A 23,400-nucleotide genomic window follows, 5' to 3' on the forward strand; every position below is an offset into this window, starting at 1 on the left:
TTATTGATATTTCTCCCGGCAATCTTGATTCCAGCTTGTGCTTCTTCCAGCCCAGCATTTCTCATGATGTACTCTGCATATAAGTTAAATAAGCAGGGTGACAATATTATACAGCCTTGACGTACTCCTTTTCCTATTTGGAACCAGTCTAGTTCCATCACTTCATAGCAAATAGATGGGGAAAAAATGAAAACAGTGGCAGATTTTATTTTCTTGGGCTCCAAAATAACTGGACAGTGACTGCAGCCATGAAATTAAAAGAACCATGCACATTGGAAGAAAAGCTGTGACAGACAAACCCAGACATCGCATTAAAAAGCAGGAACATCTTTGATGACAAAGGTACGTCGAGTCAAATCTGTGGTCTTTCCAGTAGTCATGTACCAGTCTTTCCAGTCAGTCATAAAGAAGGCTGAATGCTGAAGAATCGATACTTTTGAACTGTGGTGTTGGAGAAGACTCTTGAGGGTCCCTTGGACAGCAAGGAGTTCACACCAGTCCTAAAGGAAATGAAACCTGAATATTCATTGGAAGGACTGATGCTGAAGCTGAAGCTGCAGTACTTTTGGCCATCTGATATGAAGAGCTGACTCATTGGAAAAGACCCTGATGCTGAGAAAGATTGAAGGCAGGAGAAGGGGATGACAGAGGATGAGATGGTTGGATGGCATCACCGACTCAATGGACATGAGTTTGAGCAAACTCTGGGAGATAGTGGAGGACAGGGAAGCCTGGTGTGCTGCAATCCATGAGGTCGCAAAGAGTCGAAACGACTGAGCAACTGAACAACAAGAGAACTGGAAGAGCTGAAAAGGTAATGGGAGATTTACCTGGCTAAAATCTGACAAGATTAAAACCTAGAGAAGCAAACATAGCACTCAAATCTGGGTTTGATGGCCTCACTGGACTAAGGGCACAGAAGCCAAAAATGTAGGTCCAATCCCCAGTGGAGACTCTTGATACCCCATTGCTCCATTAAACTAAGGGCTTGCAAAGGACTACAGTTTCCAGGCAAGGGATAACCTGGATTCTTCATTTGGGTGGTTAAGGCAACTTCAATCTCAGAATTTAGATTAAGATAGTGCTAGGAAAAGTAATGGAGAAGGCAATGGCACCCCACTCCAGTACTCTTGCCTGGAAAATCCCATGGACGGAGGAGCCTGGAAGGCTGCAGTCCATGGGGTCGCTGAGGGTCGGACACGACTGAGCAACTTCACTTTCACTTTTCATTTTCATGCATTGGAGAAGGAAATGGCAACCCACTCCAGCGTTCTTGCCTGGAGAATCCCAGGGACGGGGGAGCCTGGTGGGCTGCTGTTTATGGGGTCGCACAGAGTCGGACATGACTGAAGCGACTTAGCAGAAGCAGCAGCAGGAAAAGTAAAGGGCCTCAAGAGCTTGAAAGAATCAAATGAAAATCATTATTTCATCCTAGGTTTCTGATTGTTTCTACAAATATTTATTCAAACATAATGACCCATAAATAAAACCAGCACAAGTGAGAATCAGCACACACAGTGTACAATTCCAGGAAGCATCAGGCCTCCATGCTTATCATGTTGAAATAATATATAAGCTTGAAAATAGCTCCAGGGAAGAGGAAACAATAAAAACATGACAGTAGGTCTGATAAAGAATCAAACAGGACTTACACAAATAAAACAGCACAATAAATGAAATTAAAAGCAAAAGATAGGTGAGTCTAACCACAGATTGGGCACAACTTAAGAATACAGAACTGAAGGATGAATAAGAAGTAACAATCCAAAATGTATGGAAAGACAAAAACAAGAAAATTGCCTTAGAGAATCAGTGACATTAAGGATACAGTGGATAGATATAACATGTTTAATTGGAAGTTTAGAATAGGCGATATGGGGCTTCCCTGGTGGCTCAGTGTTAAAGAATCCACCTGCCAACGTAGAAAACGTGGGTTCAATCCCTGATCTGGGAAGATCCCACATGCCTCAGAGCAACTAAGCCGATGTGCCGCAACTAATGAGCCCACGATCTAAAGCCTCAAAGCCACAATTACCGAAGCCCGTGTGCCCTAGAGCCCATGCTCTACAATAAGAGAAGCCACCACAATGAGAAGCCTGCTTACCACAACTAAAGAGTATTCCCTGCTCACTGGAAACTACAGGAAAGCCCATGCAGCAACAAAGACCCAGCACAGAATAAAAGGCAATGAAGAGATAAATGGCTGACATTTTTTTCAGAAGCTTTGGAAGACAATCTACAGACTCAGTATACCAATAAACTGTAAGTAACAAAAAATACTGAGAAATCTTTACAAAGGCGCATAATGGTGAAACCAAAATACTCAACCACAAAGAGAAAATCCTTAATACAGCTACATCTAGATCCAACCACCCGTAAGCAGGAAATACAAGAAATAGAGGCACATGTTAAACTACCATGAAGATGCAATGATCCCAAATCTAGATTGTGGGAAATTCAGCTATTAGAATGTCCCACATCGTCAAAAAATAAATGACATAAATAATTGGGCAGCGGACGTGGTTCAACTGTAAAAGTCTTATGGTAATTAATATATATTATAGTAAGCAAGCATTTAAAGTGCAAATCACTATTTCTTTAATTATGACATAGTATGGGTTTCCCTGGTGGCTCAGTGGTAAAGAATCTGCCTGCCAGTGCAGGAGACAGGAGTTCAGTCCCTCCTCTGGGAAGATCCCCTAGAGAAGGAAATAGCAATCCACTCCTGTATTCTTGTCTGGGAAATCCCATGGACATAGGAGCCTGGCAAGCTACAGTCCATGGGGTCGCAAAAGAGTGGAACCTGACTGAGCAACTGAACAAGTATGGATTTTATGGAAAATGGAGACTGCCTCCCCATATTTGGGGAATTCCCATCATATGAGTCTTGGTGAGAAGTAAAGAGTACCACTTAATGTCCTGCTGAAAAAATCACCTTTCCAAGTCCCAGAGCTAAAGCTGGGAGACTGAAAAACATGCAGACCCCTGGGGCACTATTCATTCCTCCTGCTCTTATCTGCTGTTTCTGTTGTTCAGTTGCTAAGTCCTGTCCAACTCTTTGTGACCCCACAAACTGCAGCACACCAGGCTTCCCTGTCCTTCACTATCTCCCGGAGTTTGCTCTAACTCATGCCCACTGAGTCAGTGATGCCATCTCATCCTCTGTTACCCACTTCTCCTCCTGCCTTCAATCTTTCCCAGCATCAGGGTCTCTTCCAATGAGTCAGCTCTTCAAATCAGGTAGCCAGAGTTTTGGAGCTTCCACAGCAGTCCTTCTGATGAATATTCAGGACTGATTTCCTTTAGGATTGGCTGGTTTGATCTTCTTGCAGTCCAAGGGACTCTCAAGAGTCTCCTCCAGTACCACAGTCTGAAAGCATCAGTTCTTCAGCATTTAGCCAACTCTCACATCCATTCATGACTACTGAAAAAAACATAGCTTTGACTATACGGACTTTTGTCAGCAAAATGATGTCTCTGCTTTTTAATATGTTATCTAGGTTTGTCATAGCTTTATCTTCCAAGGAGTTCAGTTCAGTCGCTCAGTCCTGTTCGACTCTTTGTGACCCCATGAACTGCAGCACGCCAGGCCTCCCTGTCCATCACCAACTCCTGGAGTCCACCCAAACCCACGTCCATTGAGTCGGTGATGCCATCCAACCATCTCATCCTCTGTTGTCCCCTTCTCCTCCTGCCCTCAATCTTTCCCAGCATCAGGGTCTTTTCAAATGAATCAGCTCTTCGCATCGGGTGGCGTCATTTAATTTCGTGGCTACAGTCACCATCCACAGTAACTTTGGAGCCCAAGAAAATAAAATCTGTCACTGTTTCCATCATTTCATGGCAAATAGATTCAGAAAAAAGTGGAAACAGTGACCGATCTACTCTTGTCCCAAGGGTCTGATCAGGCTTGTGTCTGCCTCCTTCCTAAGGAAGCCAGAGGTCCCATCTGAACAGCCTTCCTACAGCAGTGTTCCATTGTAGGAGGCTAGGCGGGAGTCCCAGACCAGTGCTATCTCCCGGGATATTGACACAGTGGCCAAGTTTATTGGCGCTGGGGCTGCCACAGTTGGTGTGGCTGGTTCAGGAGCCAGCATTGGAACAGTCTTTGGCAGCTTGATTGCTGACTATGCCAGGAACCCGCCCTTGAAGCAGCAACTCCTCCCTGTGCCGTTCTGGGCTTTGCCGTGTCTGAGGCTAGGAGGCTCTTCTGTCTGATGGCCCCCTTCCTCATCTTCAGCGTGTGAGACTCCGTGGAAGTCACCTACTTATCCTTGCTGCTCAACTCCAGGCCATGCCCAGTGCTTTACCATTAAACACAGCATTTCTGGGACTTCCCTTTTGGTCCAGTGGTTAAGACTTCACCTTCCAATGCAGGGGATGAGAGCTCCATCCCTGATTAGTGAGCTAAAATCCCGTATTCCTCAGGCCAAAAAAACAAAACATAGGACAGAAGCAATACTGTAACAAATTCAATGAAGACTTTTTGTTAAAGTCTGGTCCACAAAATAAATTTTTAAATAATAATAATATTGAAAAAAAGAACTATACATCATACATTGAGTCACTTTATTTATAATTTTATCTCTAAAGAACACTGATCATAATTAAATCTTGTGTAAATAAAAATAAATAAATGCAAAAAAAAAAATGGTCCACAGGAAAAAAGTCTTAAGAAAAAGTTTCTCTAAAAATAAAAAAACTTTCCCAGCCTCTCTTACAGCCAGAGCACAGATTTACGACCTCGATTCTATCAGTCAGAGTTCTCCTGTAGCAGACGTTGAAACAGACAGAAGTGAATGGAATTGATTCAGTGGGATCAGTGCTAGGACAGGTGGCTGCCGTGGTGGTACTCCTTTTCCAAGAGAGCAGTGGTGTATTAGCAGCATCATCCAGATTCCAGTATTGATGGCATCAGTGCCGAAAGCAGCATGTTCGTGGACAGCAGGAGCGGCAGCAGGAGAAACAAGGGGAGCTTTATGGAGCCCATTCTGCAGTGTGATTTTGGAAATAATTCCTGGATGAGAGTTCCCAGTGTGGCTTTCCAACTCTCCTAGAGTCTAAGTACTAAAATAGTCATTATTAAATTCACTTTTAGTTAAAAAAAAAAAAGAAAAAGAGGAAAGGATATATAACAGATGAATTAATGGAAGCAGTGCCAGAATAGCAGATTGAGGCCATCCAAAATTTCACTACTCCATAAAAGAAATGAGAACAGTGGCCAAAGTTGTCAAAATCAACTTCTTCAAAACTCTGGAAATAAAGTCTTGCAAGGATCCAAGGAGAGGTCTTTTGGCCTAAAACTCGACATTCGAAAAACAAAGATCATGGCATCTGGTCCCATCACTTCATGGCAAATAGATGGGAAAACAATGGAAACAGTGAGAGACTTTATTTTCTTGGGCTCCAAAATCACTGCAGATGGTGACTATGGCCATGAAATTAAAAGACGCTTGCTCCTTGGAAGAAAAGCTATGACCAACCTAGACAGCATATTGAAAAGCAGAGACATTACTTTGCCAACAAAGGTCCATCTAGTCAAAGCTATGATTTTTCCAGTAGTCGTGTATGGATGTGAGAGTTGGACTATAAAGAAAGCTGAGTGCCCAAGAATTGATGCTTTTTAACTCTGGTGTTGGAGAAGACTCTTGAGAGTCCCTTGAACTCCAAGGAGATCCAACCAGTCCATCCTAAAGGAAATCAGTCCTGAATATTCATTGGAAGGACTGATGCTGAAGCTGAAACTCCAATCCTTTGGCAACCTGATGGGAAGAACTGACTCCTTGGAAAAGACCCTAAAGCTGGGAAAGATTGAAGGCAGGAGGAGAAGGGGACGACAGAGGATGAGATGGTTGGATGCCATCACTGACTCAATGGACATCAGTTTGAGCAAGCTCTGGGAGTTGGTGATGGACAGGGAAGCCTGGCATGCTGCAGTCCATGGGGTTGCAAGGAGTCGGACAGGACTGAGCGACTGAACTGATGGAAAAGCTGGCCAAGAACTCGAGTAGGCAACTTTGGAACCATCACTGGAAAAACATTTAAAACTGGTCAGATGAGAAGATGTTTTTATGGCTGGAAGGGCTGCGGTTGGTCTTGGTGCTTTGTGCTTTGATGACTTGGGAATGTCTAATGAGATTGGAGCTATTGAAAAGGCTATGATTTGGCCTCAGTATGTGAAAGATAGAATTCATTCCACTGTATGTATTAACTCTTAGCAGGAAGTATTGGCTTAACAGCTTCATCTGCTTTGGCAGTGAACAGAACTCCTTCTCTCAAGAACTTCATGATGAAAGGCTCTTCAGTGTTGATTGGTGCAACCTTTGCAGCCGTAACTGGAGCTGGAATGCTGATACAGTCAGTATCGTATTATTGGAACCCAGGCCCAAAACATCTTGCTTGGTTATTCCTATCAGGTGTGATCAGTGCAATGGTGGCTCCTCAAAATATTATGAGGCCCTCTTCTCATCAGAGCAGAGGGGTACACCGCTGGCTTTGTGGGAGACCTCTCCAATGTGGCCATGTGTCCACCCAATGAGAAGTTTCTGAACATGAGAGCACCCTTGGGCATGGGCCTAGATCTTGTCTTTGTGTTCTCACTGGGATCTGTTTCTTCCACCTACCACGGTGGCTGTTGCCACTGTATACTCAGTAGCAATTTATGGTAGATTAGTTCTTTTCAGCATGTTTCTTATGTATGATATGCAGGAATCAATCAGGTATGCAGAAGTAGTACCAGTGTATACGGTTCAAAAATATGACCCTATCAACTCAGTGCTGGGAATCTACATGGAGACATTAAATATATTTACGCTGGTTGTCAGTATTCTACCAACTGGAGGCAACAGAAAGAAGTGAAGTGACTCAGCTTCTGACTTCCTTAATACTTCAGATATCTGGCTTAATAGGGGAAGATTTTCCCTAAATAGGGGCTTCCTGCACTAATGATAAAGAACCTGCCTGCCTCCATCATGCAGGAGATGTAAGAGACATAGGTTCAATCCCTGGGTTGGGGAGATCCCCTGGAGGAGTGTGTGTCAACACACTCCGGTATTCTTGCCTGGAGAATCTCACGGACAGAGGAGCCTGGCAAGCTACAGTCCATGGGGTTGCAAAGAGTCGGACAGGACCGAAGTGACTTAGCACACATGCATGCATGTTCATTAAATAGTTTGTGCAAGCAGCTTTCATTGAAGTTTAGAAGATAAGACTTGTCAACATGTTTCAGGTGTTACAGCAATGTGATGCTTCAGGTCTGCTTTTTCTTCTGGGGAATAAATTCAGTAGTTCTCTTCCAAATAGCGCACTCATTTTCAATTCTCATGTTTGAATAATTCTAAAATGTTTTGATGAATGTGAAAACCGGTTTGTGTTGCAGGAATTAAAGTGTTTTATCGATTTTTAAATTTATTTGGTTAAGTGAAATTTAGGAAATGTGTGCCTGCATTTTTTTTTTTTTTTGAGTGTGGGATATTAACAAGTAATGTTATAAGTGACATAAGGGTTTGGTAAAAGGACAAGAGAGAAGTAAAGGGTCAGCTGTGGTCTTCCTGTGAAAACTTAGAACTTGGCACATATGTAATTGTGGTGAGCCACGGAGGGAATCTGGATGTTTGAAAATAAGTTCTGGCTGTACATCTGCTAACTTATCAGAAGCATTGAGCAGAAAACAAAGACATAGACGATTCTCAGGACTCTCCTTACAACATAGATGTGGTCATGTTTGACTTCTCATTGTTTCACACTGTTAAGAGAGTCCACAATATTAAATATATGGAGAATTCCTCTTACATAATATATATTAAAAACAAAAAACGGACAAGAGGGTGGCAGAGGATGATATGGTTAGACAGCATCACTGACTCCCCTTGGATGTGAACTTGAGCAAATTCTAGAAGATAGTGGAGGGTGGGGAAGTCTGGCGAGCTGCAGTCCATGGAGTTGCAGTTGGACACGAGTTAGTGACTGAACAACAGCAGTATATATTACATATGTGTGTTGAAGTCATGAATCGTCTAGAACAAAATATCCTTAAAACACTCAGGAAAAAATATTCAAAGCATGAAAATTCTTGCATTTTTAAGTATACAAAGCAGACTCACAGATATAGAGAACAAATTAATGGTTACCAGTGGGGAGGGGGAAGGGGCAGAGGCAATATAGGGGTGGGAGAGTAAAAGGTACAAACTATCATGTATAAAATAAGCTGCAAGGATATATTGTATAATCCAGGAACTAATAGCCAATATTTTATGATAAGTATAAATGGAGCCTAATCTTTAAAAATTATACTGTGAATCACTATATTATAATATGTAATACATAATATTGTATATCAACTGTATAACTAAGTTAAGAAGTTATAACTATATAACTAAATTTAAAAGTATACAAACAATATGTGCATAATTGCTGAATAGTTTTGCAAATTTATTGAAATGTTTAAAGGAATACATGCTTGCCTTTCTCCTCTCTTTAAGTTTTAATGCTTTTTATCAAAAAGCCTGTTTGTATTACACTTGAGATTATAAAAGCAGTTTTTCCCCTTAGATTTGGTTTCTTGAATTCCATCTCAGAGGAATCACTAAAAAAAGGAAGGCAAAGTGAGGCTTTTTTCATGAGCTGTATCAATCAAAAATGCAATGGAGTTGGGGTGGGAGTTGGGAGGGAGGTTCAAGAGGGAGGGGACATACATAAACCTATGGCTGATTCATGTTGATATACGGCAGAAGTGAACACAATATTCTAAAGCAATTATCCTCCAATTAAAAAGAAAAAAGAAACAATGAGTCTACCAAAAAAAAGAAATGAAAAATGCTTCGTTCGAGTTTCGAATAGCAGAATTTTCCTTCTCTACTCCATAGACCATTGCTTAACTCTCCCGTGCAATTTGTAAGTTTTTCTTTGATACAAGAGTTATTTTTGGAAGTTCTTATGAATGAAATAACTGTATGATTATTGAGATGGTTGGTGTTTTTTTAATTTATTTTTAACTGGAGGATAATTGCTTTACAATGTTGTGTTGGTTTCTGCCATACATCAGCTTGAATCAGCTCTAAGTATGCATATGTCCCCTCCCTCTTGAACCTCCCTCCCACCCATGGCTGGTGGTTTTGACAAATATTTATTATAGTAATCCAGAGATAACTATTCTAACCATTTCAATTTACATAGGATGCTTATTTCTGAAATAATAAATGGGGGGAAAAAAGCCAGAAAAAAAAAACAGATAAATTGGATTTTATTAAAATTAAAAATGTTTGTGCTTCAAAGTATAGCATCAAGTGAGTGAAAGCAATCCACAGAATGTGAATATATTGCAAAACATATATCTGATGAAAAATAAAAAACCTTGTAACTGGAGTATTAAAGAAATACAACGCAAAGCTGGGGGGAAAGACAAATAACCCAATTTTAAGACTGGCAAAGAATCCAAATAGAAATTTTCCCAAAGAATATACACAAATGGTCCAAAAGTACATGAAAAGATGCTGGACATCAGTACTCATTGCATGCATGCATTATAATTTGCTTCACTTGTGTCCGACTCTTTGCAACCCTATAGACTGTGGCCCACCAGGCTCCTCTGTCCATGGGATTCTCCAGGCAAGAATACTGGGGTGGGTTGCCATGGCCTCCTCCAGTGGGTGTTTCTAACCCAGGGTTCTAACCAGAGTTTCTTACCCCTCCTGCATTGGCAGGCAGCTTCTTTACCGCTAGTGTCACCTGGGAAGTCCTAAGTAGTCATTCAGTTCAGTTGAGTTGCTCAGTCGTGTCCGACTCTTTGCGACCCCATGAATCGCAGCACGCCAGGCCTCCCTGTCCATCACCAACTCCCGGAGTTCACTCAAACTCACGTCCATCGAGTCGGTTATGCCATCCAGTCATCTCATCCTCTGTCGTCCCCTTTTCCTCCTGCCCCCAATCCCTCCCAGCATCAGAGTCTTTTCCAATGAGTCAACTCTTCACATGAGGTGGCCAAAGTACTGGAGTTTCAGGCTTAGCATCATTGCTTCCAAAGAACACCCAGGGCTGATCTCCTTTAGAATGGACTGGTTGGATCTCCTTGCAGTCCAAGGGACTCTCAAGAGTCTTCTGCAACACCACAGTCCAAAAGCATCAATTCTTCGGCACTCAGCTTTCTTCATAGTCCAACTCTCACATCCATACACGACTACTAGAAAAACCATAGCCTTGACTAGACGAACCTTTGTTGGCAAAATAATGTCTCTGCTTTTCAATATGCTATCTAGGTTGGTCATAACTTTCCTTCCAGGGAGTAAGCGTCTTTTAATTTCATGGCTGCAGTGACCATCTGCAGTGATTTTGGAGCCCCCCCAAAATAAAGTCTGACACTGTTTCCACTGATTCCCTATCTATTTCCCATGAAGTGATGGGACTAGATGCCATGATCTTCATTTTCTGAATGTTGAGCTTTAAGCCAACTTTTTCACTCTCCTCTTTCACTTTCATCAAGAGGCTTTTTAGTTCCTCTTCACTTTCTGCTATAAGGGTGGTGTCATCTGCATATCTGAGGTTATTGATATTTCTCCCGGCAATCTTGATTCCAGCTTGTGCTTCGTCCAGCCCAGTGTTTCTCATGATGTACTCTGCATAGAAGTTAAATAAACAGGGTGACAATATAAGCCTTGGCGTACTCCTTGTCCTATTTGGAACAAGTCTGTTGTTCCATGTCCAGTTCTAACTGTTGCTTCCTGACCTGCATACAGGTTTCTCAAGAGGCAAGTCAGGTGGTCTGGTATTCCCATCTCTTGAAGAATTTTCCAGTTTATTGTGATCCACACAGTCAAAGGCTTTGGCATAGTCAATAAAGCAGAAATAGATGTTTTTTCTGGAACTCTCTTGCTTTTTTGATGGTCCAGCGGATGTTGTCAATTTGATCTCTGGTTCCTCTGCCTTTTCTAAAACCAGCTTGAACATCTGGAAGTTCACAGTTCATGTATTGCTGAAGCCTGGCTTGGAGAATTTTGAGCATGACTTTACTAGCATGTGAGATGAGTGCAATTGTGCGGTAGTTTGAGCATTCTTTGGCATTGCCTTTCTTTGGGATTGGAATGAAAACTGACCGTTTCCAGTCCTGTGGCCACTGCTGAGTTTTCCAAATTTGCTGGTATATTGAGTGCAGCACTTTCACAGCATCATCTTTCAGTAGTCATTAGGGCAATGCAAATATCAAATCTTTGCTTTGATACTGCTTTGAACTAGTTAGTGAAAACTAGTTAGCAACTAACTTTGAACTAGTTAGTTCCTAAAATGCATGTGGAAATAGTATATTCACCAAATTCATCTAGGACAATGGAAAAATCCTGAATGATCAAAAGTTACCATCATAATTTCCTCGTGTATTTTCTAAGAAAGAAACATAAATTATCAGTCTTATACCAAATTCAAAATGAGTATTAGTGGTATGAATGACATCAAGTTGATTTCACCTAAAAATGTACGTGACAAAATTAGTGATACACATTTTATTTTTTAAAAATCCCATCTCTTTTTTTCCTCTTTAAATTTCTCTATGCATTTGTAGAGGTACAAGAGCAGTTTTATTTTTATATTTTGGCTGTGCTGTGTCTTCATTGTGGCCCATAGGCTTAGTTCCCTGACCAGGGATGGAACCCACATCCCCTGGATTAGAAGGAGGATTCTTAACCACTGGAGCATCAGGGAAGTCCCACATCTCTCTTTTACATCACTGAAAACTTTGAATATTGACTTAAGAAATCTTAGGAAGCCACATGTCAGGCTGGTGGAGCCTTGAGGTGACTCCTGCTGTGGGTGGATTCCAGGGCCCAAAGCACAACCGTGTGGGAGAACTCCAGGTGCCCAACTCCATAGCCAAATGGGCCCTGGGAAAAGTGATTGGGACAGCAATTCAACAAACTGCTACAGTGAGAGTAACCAGGCTTTTTCTGGATCCCTACTTATTAAAGCATTTTATTTTTTTTAATTATATTTATAATTGATTGATGACTGCTTTACAATATTGGTTTGATTTCTATCATATATCAGCATGAATTAACCATAGGTGTACATATGTTCCCTCCCTCTTGAACCTTCCTCCCTCCTCCCACCCTTTTCCACCCCTCCAAGTTGTTACAGAGCCCCAGTTTGAGTTCCTGAGTCATACAGCAAATTTCTGTTGGCTATCTATTTTACATATGTTAGTGTATATAAAGCGTTTTCTTTTTTATTCTTAAAAAATATTTACTTATCTTTGACTGCCATCACCACCTTAGTCATGGTGCACATGCTCTCAAGTGGTGGCATGTGGACTTAATCGCCCCTCAGCATGTGGAATCCTCCCCAACCTGGGATCGAACCCACGTTCCCTGCATTGGCAGGCAGACACCCAACCCCCGGACCACCATGGAAGTCCCCATTAAAGTGTTTTAGTAAGTGAAAAACCCACTTTGTTTACAATGCTCTTTAGCAGTGCGAAGCCGGGGAACTGTGTTGCTCACTGCTTTGCTTGTCGCATGAACAAAGCACGTGAAACAGGAACCGCCTGAGATCATTTTCAAAGCTGGACAAGTCATAGATCTAGTGACCGGGAAACTGTGAGCAGGAACTCCTTACCTGGAGAGTCCAGTCAGTTTGGAAACCACTCATTTAACCAAAAATTGCGCAGAACTTGGTACCTCTTCAACACAGTGAAGGAGGATTGGAAGACAGAGACACAAGCACAGATTTCTAAGTTTGCTTCATGGAAAAAGCTTTCTAAGTTTCCTCACAAACTGTCCAATTCATCCTCTGGGATTCATGAAATACCAGAAGTAAATGAAATAAAGGCCTTGTTATAATTTTTCAAGTTTCTTTATTGGTAACATACTTTTTTGTTACACTGAGACTCAGCATGATGCTGGGAAAGATTGAAGGCAGGAGGAGAAGGGGACGACAGAGGATGAGATGGTTGGATGGCTTCACCGACCGGATGGACATGGCTTTGAGCAAGCTCCGGGAGTTGGTGAAGGACAGGGAGACCTGGCGTGCTGCAGTCCATGGGGTCACAGAGAGTTGGACACGACTGAGCAACTGAACTGAAATGAAGTGTACCTAGTAATCCACGACATTATTTTATAGTGTTTTATAATGTTTATAATCTTTGTATAATTTTATAATGCTTTGTTTTAGAAGGTGCATTTTTTTCATTCAAAGAAATCTTGAATGTATCTTAGAATCTTTTTTTGGAAGAAGAAAATCTACCTTTTGATATCATAAACAGATAAAGCCACATTAAGTGAATTGTTATTTTTGAGGGTATGTAATACAATACTAAATTTTTTTCTCTGACTTAACCAGTTCGAAGTTGAAATATTTAACATGCTTGGGTCAGACTTTATCAGATTCAGATCTGTATTAATAAGAATGTTGACCCTTATAAAATAAAACTTAAAAATTAACACAAGAGTGAAATCTTTTGACAAAATTTAGATATGCAAAATTATGACTGGGAAATTTTTATTTGGTAGAAATTATGGTCATAAAAAGAAACTATAGGGAATTCCCTGGTGGAACAGTGGTTAGGACTCTGCACTTTCACTGCTGAGGGCCTGAGTGCAATCCCTAGTTAAGGAATTAAGATCCCACAAGAGGCCAAAAGAAGAAAAAAATTATAGTGGCAAAATTTTCAGTGGTAAAATTAGATATGGGCAAGAAGTGACCAAATCTTCAAAACAAAGAATTGATTCTGATTAAATAATTTCAGAAAAATAAAAATAAAATGAAAAACACTGAAAATGGCTTTACTGGTCTCCATATCAAATTAAGCAAAGATTTAAATTTAGTTTATATTTCAGTTCAATTCATTTGCTCAGTCGTGTCCGACTCTTTGCGACCCCATGAATCACAGCACACCAGGCCTCCCTGTCCATCATCAACTCCCGGAGTTCACCCAGACTCACGTCCATCGAGTCAATGATGCCATCCAGCCATCTCATCTAGGAAAAAATTGATAATTCATCATAATATCATTCTATTAAAACATTCTTATTGAATTCTTAAAATATGTAATAAAAATATACTAATCACAAAACAGCAGCATAAAAAGCACTAAATTTCGTATTAGATGTGCATTGGGGAAAGGGGGGGTGAATGGGTTAGAAAATACTATTTTCATGATATTTGGCAAAACTAATACAATTATGTAAAGTTTAAAAATAAAATAAAATTTAAAAAAATGCTATTTTCATTTGTTAATTTTTCCTTTTGTCTGTATTTCCCCATGACAATTTTGTGAAATAAATTCAAAAATTTACTTCTTACCACAATTCAAATGTATAGGGAAAAAACAAGAAGTTTTGGGGGTTTTGTTTTACTTTCATACTGCTGCTGCGTTGCTTCAGTCGTGTCCGACTCTGTGCGACCCCGTAGACGGCAGCCCACCAGGCTCCCCCATCCCTGGGATTCTCCAGGCAAGAACACTGGAGTGGGTTGCCATTTCCTTCTCCAATGCAGGAAAGTGAAAAGTGAAAGTGAAGTCGCTCAGTCTTGTACGACTCCTAGCGATCCCATGGGCTGCAGCCTACCAGGCTCCTCCGTCCATGGGATTTTCCAGGCAAGAACACTGGAGTGGGGTGCCATTGCCTTCTCCATCTTTCATACTAGTCCTTTTATTTAGTAGAAATATGGCATTGCAGTCCATGCTGACATTCTGAGATTCTGTAACTTATTTTTCTAATGCAAGATTTTAGTCACACAATAAATTATCCTAAGACTGTATCATAATGCTTTTGTTACCCCATTGATTTATAATTAAGTTTGTTTGGTCAGTTACCCACTAATAAAATAACCCTGTGGGGTATAACACATGGGTTTTCTGAAGCTAAAACTATTCTGACTTTCCTCTTAGTGGAAGAGAAAATTATTAAATGTCTAATCCAAATTTTGTCTACCCCAATAACCTAAATGGTCCATTTAGTCCTCCAAGAATGGAAACCATTCCTGTGGAATATTTAAAGTAGAAAAAGAAAACTGCTATTGGAACTAGAGAAATCATCTTTAGATATTTCAAGGACTGTTATGTGGAGGCATGATTATATTTATTCTCTGTAACCAAAGACTGGGACTGGGATACATAAAATCACAGAAAAGGAGATTCTACTCTGTTTAAGAAAGAACTAATATTTGGAGCTGTCTGCGAATTGAATGGGGCTTCCCTCATGGCTCAGTTGGTAAAGAATCCGCCTGCAATGCAGGAGACCCCAGTTCGATTCTTGGATTGGGAAGATCCACTGGAGAAGGGACAGTCTACCCACTCCAGTATTCTAGGGCTTCCCTTGTGGCTCAGTAGGTACAGAATCCACCTGCAATGCGGGAGACCTGGGTTTGATCCCTGGGTTGGGAAGATCCCCTGGAGAAGGGAAAGTTTACCCACTCCAGTATTCTGGTCTGGAGAATTCCATGGACTGTATAGTCCATGGGGCTGCAAAGAGTTGGACATGACTGAGCAACTTTCACTTTCAGGAGTTGAATGACTGCTTATGAAAGATGAGATTTACATCATCAGGAATAGTCAAGCTGAGGTTCTGGGGTGTTGAAAGAAGCGTCTTTGGTTGAGATCAGATCCTTGAGATCAGTCACAGGGAAATTGTTACCTGTGGTTTTAGGAGCGCCAGTGTTTACAGTTTCAGCGTTAGTCCTACAATGATGTCTCTTTCAACTACTTGCAGTTCACTGATGTCAGTTGAAGTGGAAAGACAGGAACAGGGTTTCGGTGCAAATACCTCCTTGGAAGTATGTTTTGCAGAAGAAAATCACCATGTCTGTTAATATATAACAAAAGGAAGATTAAAAGACCACTGGTCTGATAGTCTTAAAAATGCCTTCAATTTTTGAGAATCCAAGATTCTGCATCTGGAAAGCTGTGTAGCTTCAGTCTGGAGAAATGGTTGGAGACAGCTGGCAGAGGTTGAGGGAAGAAAGAGGAAAGAGCTGGTGTCTGAAGTAAAGACTGATTTGGTCACATGTGAGTCCTCAAGAGGGAAAAGTGGAAACTGGGTTTATAAACAAACCAGCCAAGGTAGAGACAGAAGGTGGAGTTTGGTCACCGGGAGGAAAGCCAGAGACTAACTTTTGGAAGTAGAGTTCAATGAAACCAAGACCCCTCATGGTCTTGACCCAGTCAGTCTTTCCAAGTGTCATCCCCCCCTTCTCCCTGTCAACACCAGACTCTCTGCAGCTCCTTGAACACAGGGAGCCCTTTCTCTACACTCGCAGGTCCCTCTGCCTGCAACACCACTTCCTCCCTTATCTACCTGGGGTTCACAGCCTTTCCTCTAGACAGAGCTCACAATCAGCTCCTCTGTCAAGTCTTCCCCAGCCTCTCCAGACGGGAGAAGAGATTTGATCCTCTGTGTTCCAACAGCACCCTCCACATAAGGATGAACTACCCATAGCCTGTAGCCCATCAGGCTCCTCTGTCCATGGGATTCTCCAGGTAAGAATACTGGAGTAGGTAGCCATTCCCTTCTCCAGGGGATCTTCCTGATCCAGGGATTGAACCTGAGTCTCCTGCATTGCAGGCAGATTCTTTACCATCTGAGCCACCAGGGAAGCCCAATATAATTATTGTCAAGATGTCTGACTCTCTCACTAGACCATGAGCCCCTTGAAGCTAGGAGCCATGTCCTGTTGATTTTTCTGTCACCAGAATTTAAATCATGTCAAGCACATGTTTGTACCTCAATAGATATATGACGAATGAGTAAGTGAATGAGGGGATGAGTCCAAGGGCAGCAGCACAGCTGAGCCCACTCTGTGGATGCAGACGCTCGGTTCCTTTGGTTCAACAGCAAGAGCAAGCTCTCACATGATAGCTGAGTAGCTCCAACTATGAGATAAAATATTCCTGGGATAGAGAGCCAGACATGCCATTATAATGGTTCTCATATTACCCTGAAATCCTCTAGAGACCCTGGCACAGTGTTTTGTCTAATAAATATGATGATTTGCACTATATGTATATGTATTTGTTCAAATTAGTGCATAAGTATATGAATAAATCGATGAAAACCTCAAAAAAAATGATCCATTAGATTAATTAAGCCAGTGAGAATAATATCTGGAGTGAGTATGACAGCAAGACAGTCTTAGGCAAAGTGAGGTGATCTTACTTTGAGTGACATCTTATCACCTTTGCTATATTCTCCTGGTTGCAGAAGCAAGCGAGAAGTCCCACCACACTCAAGTGTAACTGATAACACAAAGACATGAATGTGAGAAGTGATTTCCTACCCAGCTTCAGAGAAGTGGTTTCTGGGAACCACATTCCACCTTTACCTTAACTTTGTCGTTTCCAAGGAAACAAGCCTGTTCATTTTGGGAGTCCAGATCTAAGTATATTATATTATCTGTTTATTTTTGGTTACGCTGGGTCTTTGTTTCTGGCCATGGGCCTTCTATAGTTGCCACAAGTTGGGTCTTTCAGAGTGATGACTTCTCATCGTGTTGGCTTCTCTTGTTTTGAAGCACAGGCTCCTGATGCTCTGGCTCAGTAGTTGTGGTGCAGGGACTTAGTGGCCCTGCAGCATTTGTGGGATCTTCCCTGACCAGGGACTGAACTCACGTCCCCGGTGATGGAAGAAAGATTCTTAACCACTGGAACACCAGGGACGTCCTGGCAGGCCACAACTGATTCTGTCACCTTCACCTACAACCCTGGATCACAACAAACTGTGGACAATTCTGAAAGAGACGGGAATACCAGACCACCTGACCTGCCTCTTGAGAAACCTATATGCAGGTCAGGAAGCAACCATTAGAACTGGACATGCAACAACAGACTGGTTCCAAATAAGAAAAGGAGTACGTCAAGCCTGTATATTGTCACCCTGCTTATTTAACTTATATGCAGAGTACATCATGAGAAACACTGGGCTGGACGAAGCACAAGCTGGAATCAAGATTGCTGGGAGAAATATCAATAACCTCAGATATGCAGATGACACCACCCTTATGGCAGAAAGTGGAGAACTAAAGAGCCTCTTGATGAAAGTGAAAGAGGAGACTGAAAATGTTGGCTTAAAGCTCAACATTCAGAAAACGAAGATCATGGCATCCGGTCCCACCACTTCATGGGAAATAGATGGGGAAACAGTGGAAACAGTGGCTGACTTTATTTTTCTGGGCTCCAAAATCACTGCAGATGGTGATTGCAGCCATAAAATTAAAAGATGCTTACTCCTTGGAAGGAAAGTTATGACCAACCTAGACAGCATATTGAAAAGCAAAGACATTACTTTGCCAACAAAGGTCTGTCTAGTCAAGGCTATGGTTTTTCCAGTGGTCATGTATGGATGTGAGAGTTGGACTATAAAGAAAGCTGAGCACCAAAGAATGGATGCTTTTGAACTGTGGTGTTGGAGAAGACTCTTGAGAGTCCCTTGGACTGCAAGGAGATCCAACCAGTCCATCCTAAAGGAGATCAGCCCTGGGTGTTCATTGGTAAGACTGATGCTGAAGCTGAAACTCCAATACTTTGGCCACCTGATGCGGAGAGCTGGCCCATTTGAAAAGACCCTGATGCTGGGAAAGATTGAGGGCAGGAGGAGAAGGAGACGACAGAGGATGAGATGGTTGGATGGCATCAGATGTTGGGGGCTGGCATGAGGCACTCCGCCCATGGCAAAGGTCATGAGGAAGGAGGCTCGACATACGCAAAGGCGGGATCGAGCCTCAGGAGTCCCCCTGGAAATCCTCGAGCATCTACCCCCATAACCAGAGCCTGCCTACTTTACTACTTTGTGCTCTCACCTACACCTCTGACTTTACGGGGGGCTGTCCCCCACCACCTCTTTCGGAGAAGGAGTTAACTTAAAGCTCCAGTTGATAAAAACCCCTGGGCGTGACAAGAGTGTTTTAACCTACAAACTCCTCTGAAGGTTCTCTAGCCTGCCTGACAGGCTTGTCCGGCCACATGTGATTGCTCACAGCCTCCCAACCATGAGAGGCACAAGATGCTTTAAACCTTCTAAAAACAGGTTCCTTAGAAAAGTTAGAAAATTATTAGTATAAGTATAATGGGCTGATTAGAAATCATATTGGTGAAGGGTTTTTCATTTGTTGAGCCAATGTTTACTGCTAAGTCTCCACATCCCCTGCCCTTATACACATTAATGAATATATAGAAGAAATAAGTATTAACCTTTGATATTAATCACGTTAGACCTTAGGCTAAGTAAATTCTTTCCTTAACTAAAACCCACTACACCCTCACCCTATAGGAATGTAACTTTATTTGGGTGGCGTCTGTTTTAAGAATAATCACCCCTGGAGAAATAAGTGTCCTGGTTGACTGACCGCTGTCACAAGGAGAGGGTCGTAAATTGTCAGCAGGCCCCCTGGCCAGAAGATGATGTAACACCCCTAAGACCTCTGTATACATTTGTATGAAGCACCTGACTTTGATAAAAGTCAGGACTGCTGACCCCACGTGACTTTTGCATAACACCTCAGTGTATAAAAGGAGACCATGGAAAATAAAGAATTGGGATCAGTTCCTCGAAAGACTGGTCTCCCCATGTCTCTCTCTCTCTCTCTCACTCTGGTTGAGTCTCCATCTGGAGCGCGGAACCCACCATGCTTACTAATTATGCCTGGGCTTCTAAGATCCAACCGGGGAGGCCTCAGTGTCTCCTCTCCTTCGGGAGAACGGAAGGACGCCTGCGGCCTACGTAAGTGGTGCAAGCTTCTTGTCTTGAAGTTTTATTGGTCCCCCGCGTAAACCAAGCTACTCAGCCTCTTTTCTCCACTGAATTTTCCTACTGAGCTATCCTTATTCTATTCCTTAATTAACGTTTAATTAAGCAGTTGTTCCCCGACCCTCGCCTAGCCGTCTCTCCTTCGAATACCCTGGATCAGCTGGGGCTGGTCCCCGGCAATCACCGACACAATGGACATGGGTTTGGGTGGACTCCAGGAGTTGGTGATGAACAGGGAGGCCTGGCGTGCTGCGGTTCATGGGGTTGCAGAGTAGGACACGACTGGGTGACTGAACTGAACTGAACTGAAGTGCTTTGTTTTGATCCCATCACAACATTTGATTTTCCTTTAAATTCCACCTAAATATGGCATTCTCTCCAATCCTGTAACTCTTTTCCCTTGAGACACCTATAGTTTCTCCCATGTGCAGTCTCTCTTGTTGCAACATGTGTGTTTGACTACAGGTTTGGTCCTAGTCGTGTTGGGCTGATTGGCCTGGAACAACTGCCATCAATGTATGGACAAGTCCTTTGCTGCCACAAAGCAGGACCTCAACTCAGTAGCAATATACACATCTGAGACCCCTTGTGTTTCCCCTGCTGAGAACTCTCTGTCCTTAATTGCAGGGTTTTATGCTGAATCTGGACTTTTATTATTTCTTTGGGTTTCAGAGACATGCTGATTTTTTGAGTAAGCAGGCAGGGCAACTAATCTTTGGGGTTAGAGACCAAAACTCTTCTAAGTTCTATTTTTATTTTTGACCAAATGTCAGCCAACTTCTCATGGGTTGTCTGCTAATAAACTTGCACTACTTTCTGACATGGCTTCATAGAAGATGGTTTGGAATTGTACCGGCTACTCTGCAGAACTTTGACCTAAATAAGATGGTCCACTTTAGAAACACCTTAGACTAAAAAAGAGAAAGAGAAAACAACTGTTTTGAAGGGACTGTCTATCTTAGCTGTCTGAAAGATCATGTAGTTTAAAGAAAAACTTCTTTCCTCCTCAAACATCCTTCATGTCCATTCTGAGGGGATTAATATTGGCTGTTTTATTCTGTAACTTGATAAAATTGTCAACAGTCTGAATTACTGTTTAAGTAAGTTAAAAGGATTTGTGTGTGTGTTTTGAAATGGTTTTTTTTCCTTTCTCTCTCTTTCTCTCTCTGCACGTTTTAGTTGTCTCATGTGGGATCTAGTTCCCTGACCAGGGATTGAACCCAGGCCACCTGCATTGGAAGCATGGAATCTTAGCCACTGGACACCAGGGAAATCTCAAAATGGGCTTTTCTAAATCTAATTTTTTTCCCTCTTTTAGGAACAGAAATATTATTAGGCTTTCTCCAATGATGATTTTATGTTTGTCTAAAGCTTATTCCCTTTCCCTTTTTTTCCCTTCTGTCTCCTCTTTCTTTGCTCCTCTCTCTTAAAGGTGAATTGATGAGAAAGGAAATAAAGCCATCAATTTTCAGAAGTACTGTCTATGATCAAACTGGTGATGGGTTAAGTCTCTGGGTATACATGACATGTGCAATCCATAATCGCCGAGTGAGTGAAGGAGCAGAATGTTTCAGGAAGGACACTGTACTGGACATCAGGAGCCAAGGGCTCTAGTCCAGCTCTAACACTTCGTGAGTGACTGTCAGCAGGACAATTAGCCTCCTGGCCTCATTTTCCTCATCTGCAAAAAGGGAGGCTCAGACCAGCTGATCTGATTTCCCTTCTGCTCTCACATGTCTTTCCTCTTTGCATTGCATGATCTCTATCACACTGATGCATTGAAGATTTTTCTACTTTTTTTTTTTTTTTTAATTTTTGGCCACATCACAAAGTGTGTGGGATCTTAGTTCCCCAACCAGGCATCAAACCCATGCCCTCTGTCGAGGAAGCATGGAGTCTTATCCTCTGAACCATGGTGGAATTCCCTTTTCTTTTTTTAATAATTTATTTTTGGCTGTGCTGGGTCTTCGTTGCTGCAGGCAGGCTTTTTCTCTAGTTGTGACATGCAGGCTTCTCCCTGGGGTGGCTTCTCTTGCTGTGGAGCATGGGCTCTAGGTCAGGGCTACAGTATTTGCGGCTCCCCGGCCCTAAGCACAGGCTCAATGGTTGCAGCACCCAGGCTTAGCTGCTCCACAGCATGTGGGATTTCCCCAGATTGCAAATCTGGGATTTTCAGGGATTGAACCCGTGTTCTCCTGCATTGGCAGTCAGATTCTTTACCACTGAGCCATCAGAGAAGCTCTGCTTTCTTTTCTTAGGTTTCAAATTTTGGATTCAAATATCTCTTTTTTAAAGAAATTTTACTTATTTCGGCCGTACGAGGAACATGTGAGAACTTAACTTCCTGGATCAGGGATCAAACCCACGTCCCATGCAGTGGAAGTGCGGGGTCTTAATCACTGGAGCACCAGGGAAGTCCCTCTCTTTGTTTCTGGTACCTCATTTCTTCCTTCCGGGTTCAATTTTTTTCATCATTAAGCAGAGATAATCACATTAATATTTGAAAAGAGTGAACTTTGACGGATAAAAAGGAACAATATAGGGGGGTTTGGGGCAGGCTTCCCCAGAACGTGCTATTTTCACATGTGGATTATTTTGAGCTGAAGATAATCAAGGCCCAGCAGAGTCAGGAAGACCTCTCTTTTTAACCCTCTCCTTAACTGCAGAAGGACTTATCTGCACGTCAGAGTAAACATTTACTCTCTTCTTCATCCTACGACTTGTCTTCCTCCACTTTGAGGGCCCACACCCTACCCCCTTCTTAGCTTAGAATAGTATGTAAGCCTCAATCGCCTCTGAGTCTCATGTCTTTAGGGCTACTCTGGTAGCTCTGCTGGTAAAGAATCTGCCTACAATGCAGGAGACCCATTCAATTCCTGGATCAGGAAGATCCCCTGGAGAAGGGATAGGCTACTCACTCCAGTATTCTTGGGCTTCCCAGGTGGCTCTGATGGTAAAAAAAAACCTACCTGCAATGTGGGAGACCTGCGTTTGATACCTGGGTTGGGAAGATCCCCTGGAGGAGGGCATGGCAACCCACACCAGTATTCTTGCCTGGAGAATCCACTGACAGAGAAGTCTGGTGGGCTACAGTCCATGGGTCACCAAGAGTCAGAGACTGAGTGACTAAGCACAGCACAGCACAGCATTCATGTCTTTATGGGTATCCTGAACATACAAAGTTATGTTTGCTTTTCTTCTGTTAATCTGTTTTATATCAGTTAATTATTATTCCAGCCAACAAACTTAGAAGGGAAGAAGAGAAAGCTTTTCCTCTCCAAGTGCATATGGAGCAACTGGACCTTGATGGGCAAAAAAGCCAAAAAACAGAATCTCAACCTAAACCTCACAGCTTATGCAAAAATAAACTCAAAATTAGTCACAGACTTATATAAAAAAAAGCATGAAACTTTTAGACAACAATATAGGAGAAAATCTTTGGGAACTCAGGCTAGGCAAAGCCTTCTTGAGCTTGATACCAAACAGCACGATTTGTAACAGGAAAAATCGACAAATTGGACTTCATCAAAATTAAAACTTTTGTTCTGGGAAAGCATCTAGAAAGAAGATGAAAAGACAAGATACAAACTTGGATAAATATCTGCAAGCCACACAAAAGAAAAAGGACTAGTACTTAGAATATATTGAGTTGGTCAAAAGGTTGTTCAGGTTTTTCTAACCT

At 42.1% G+C, this 23,400-nt stretch overlaps 2 pseudogenes; both read left to right on the forward strand.

The window, feature by feature from the left end:
- The first annotated feature begins 1,268 nt into the window (after window positions 1-1,268).
- LOC123465990 lies at window positions 1,269-5,389 on the forward strand (annotated as a pseudogene).
- A 598-nt stretch (window positions 5,390-5,987) lies between these two features.
- LOC102401465 lies at window positions 5,988-8,373 on the forward strand (annotated as a pseudogene).
- Window positions 8,374-23,400: the final 15,027 nt, after the last annotated feature.

This window comes from Bubalus bubalis, chromosome 7, assembly GCF_019923935.1.
Source record: "Bubalus bubalis isolate 160015118507 breed Murrah chromosome 7, NDDB_SH_1, whole genome shotgun sequence".
NCBI lineage: Eukaryota > Metazoa > Chordata > Mammalia > Artiodactyla > Bovidae > Bubalus > Bubalus bubalis.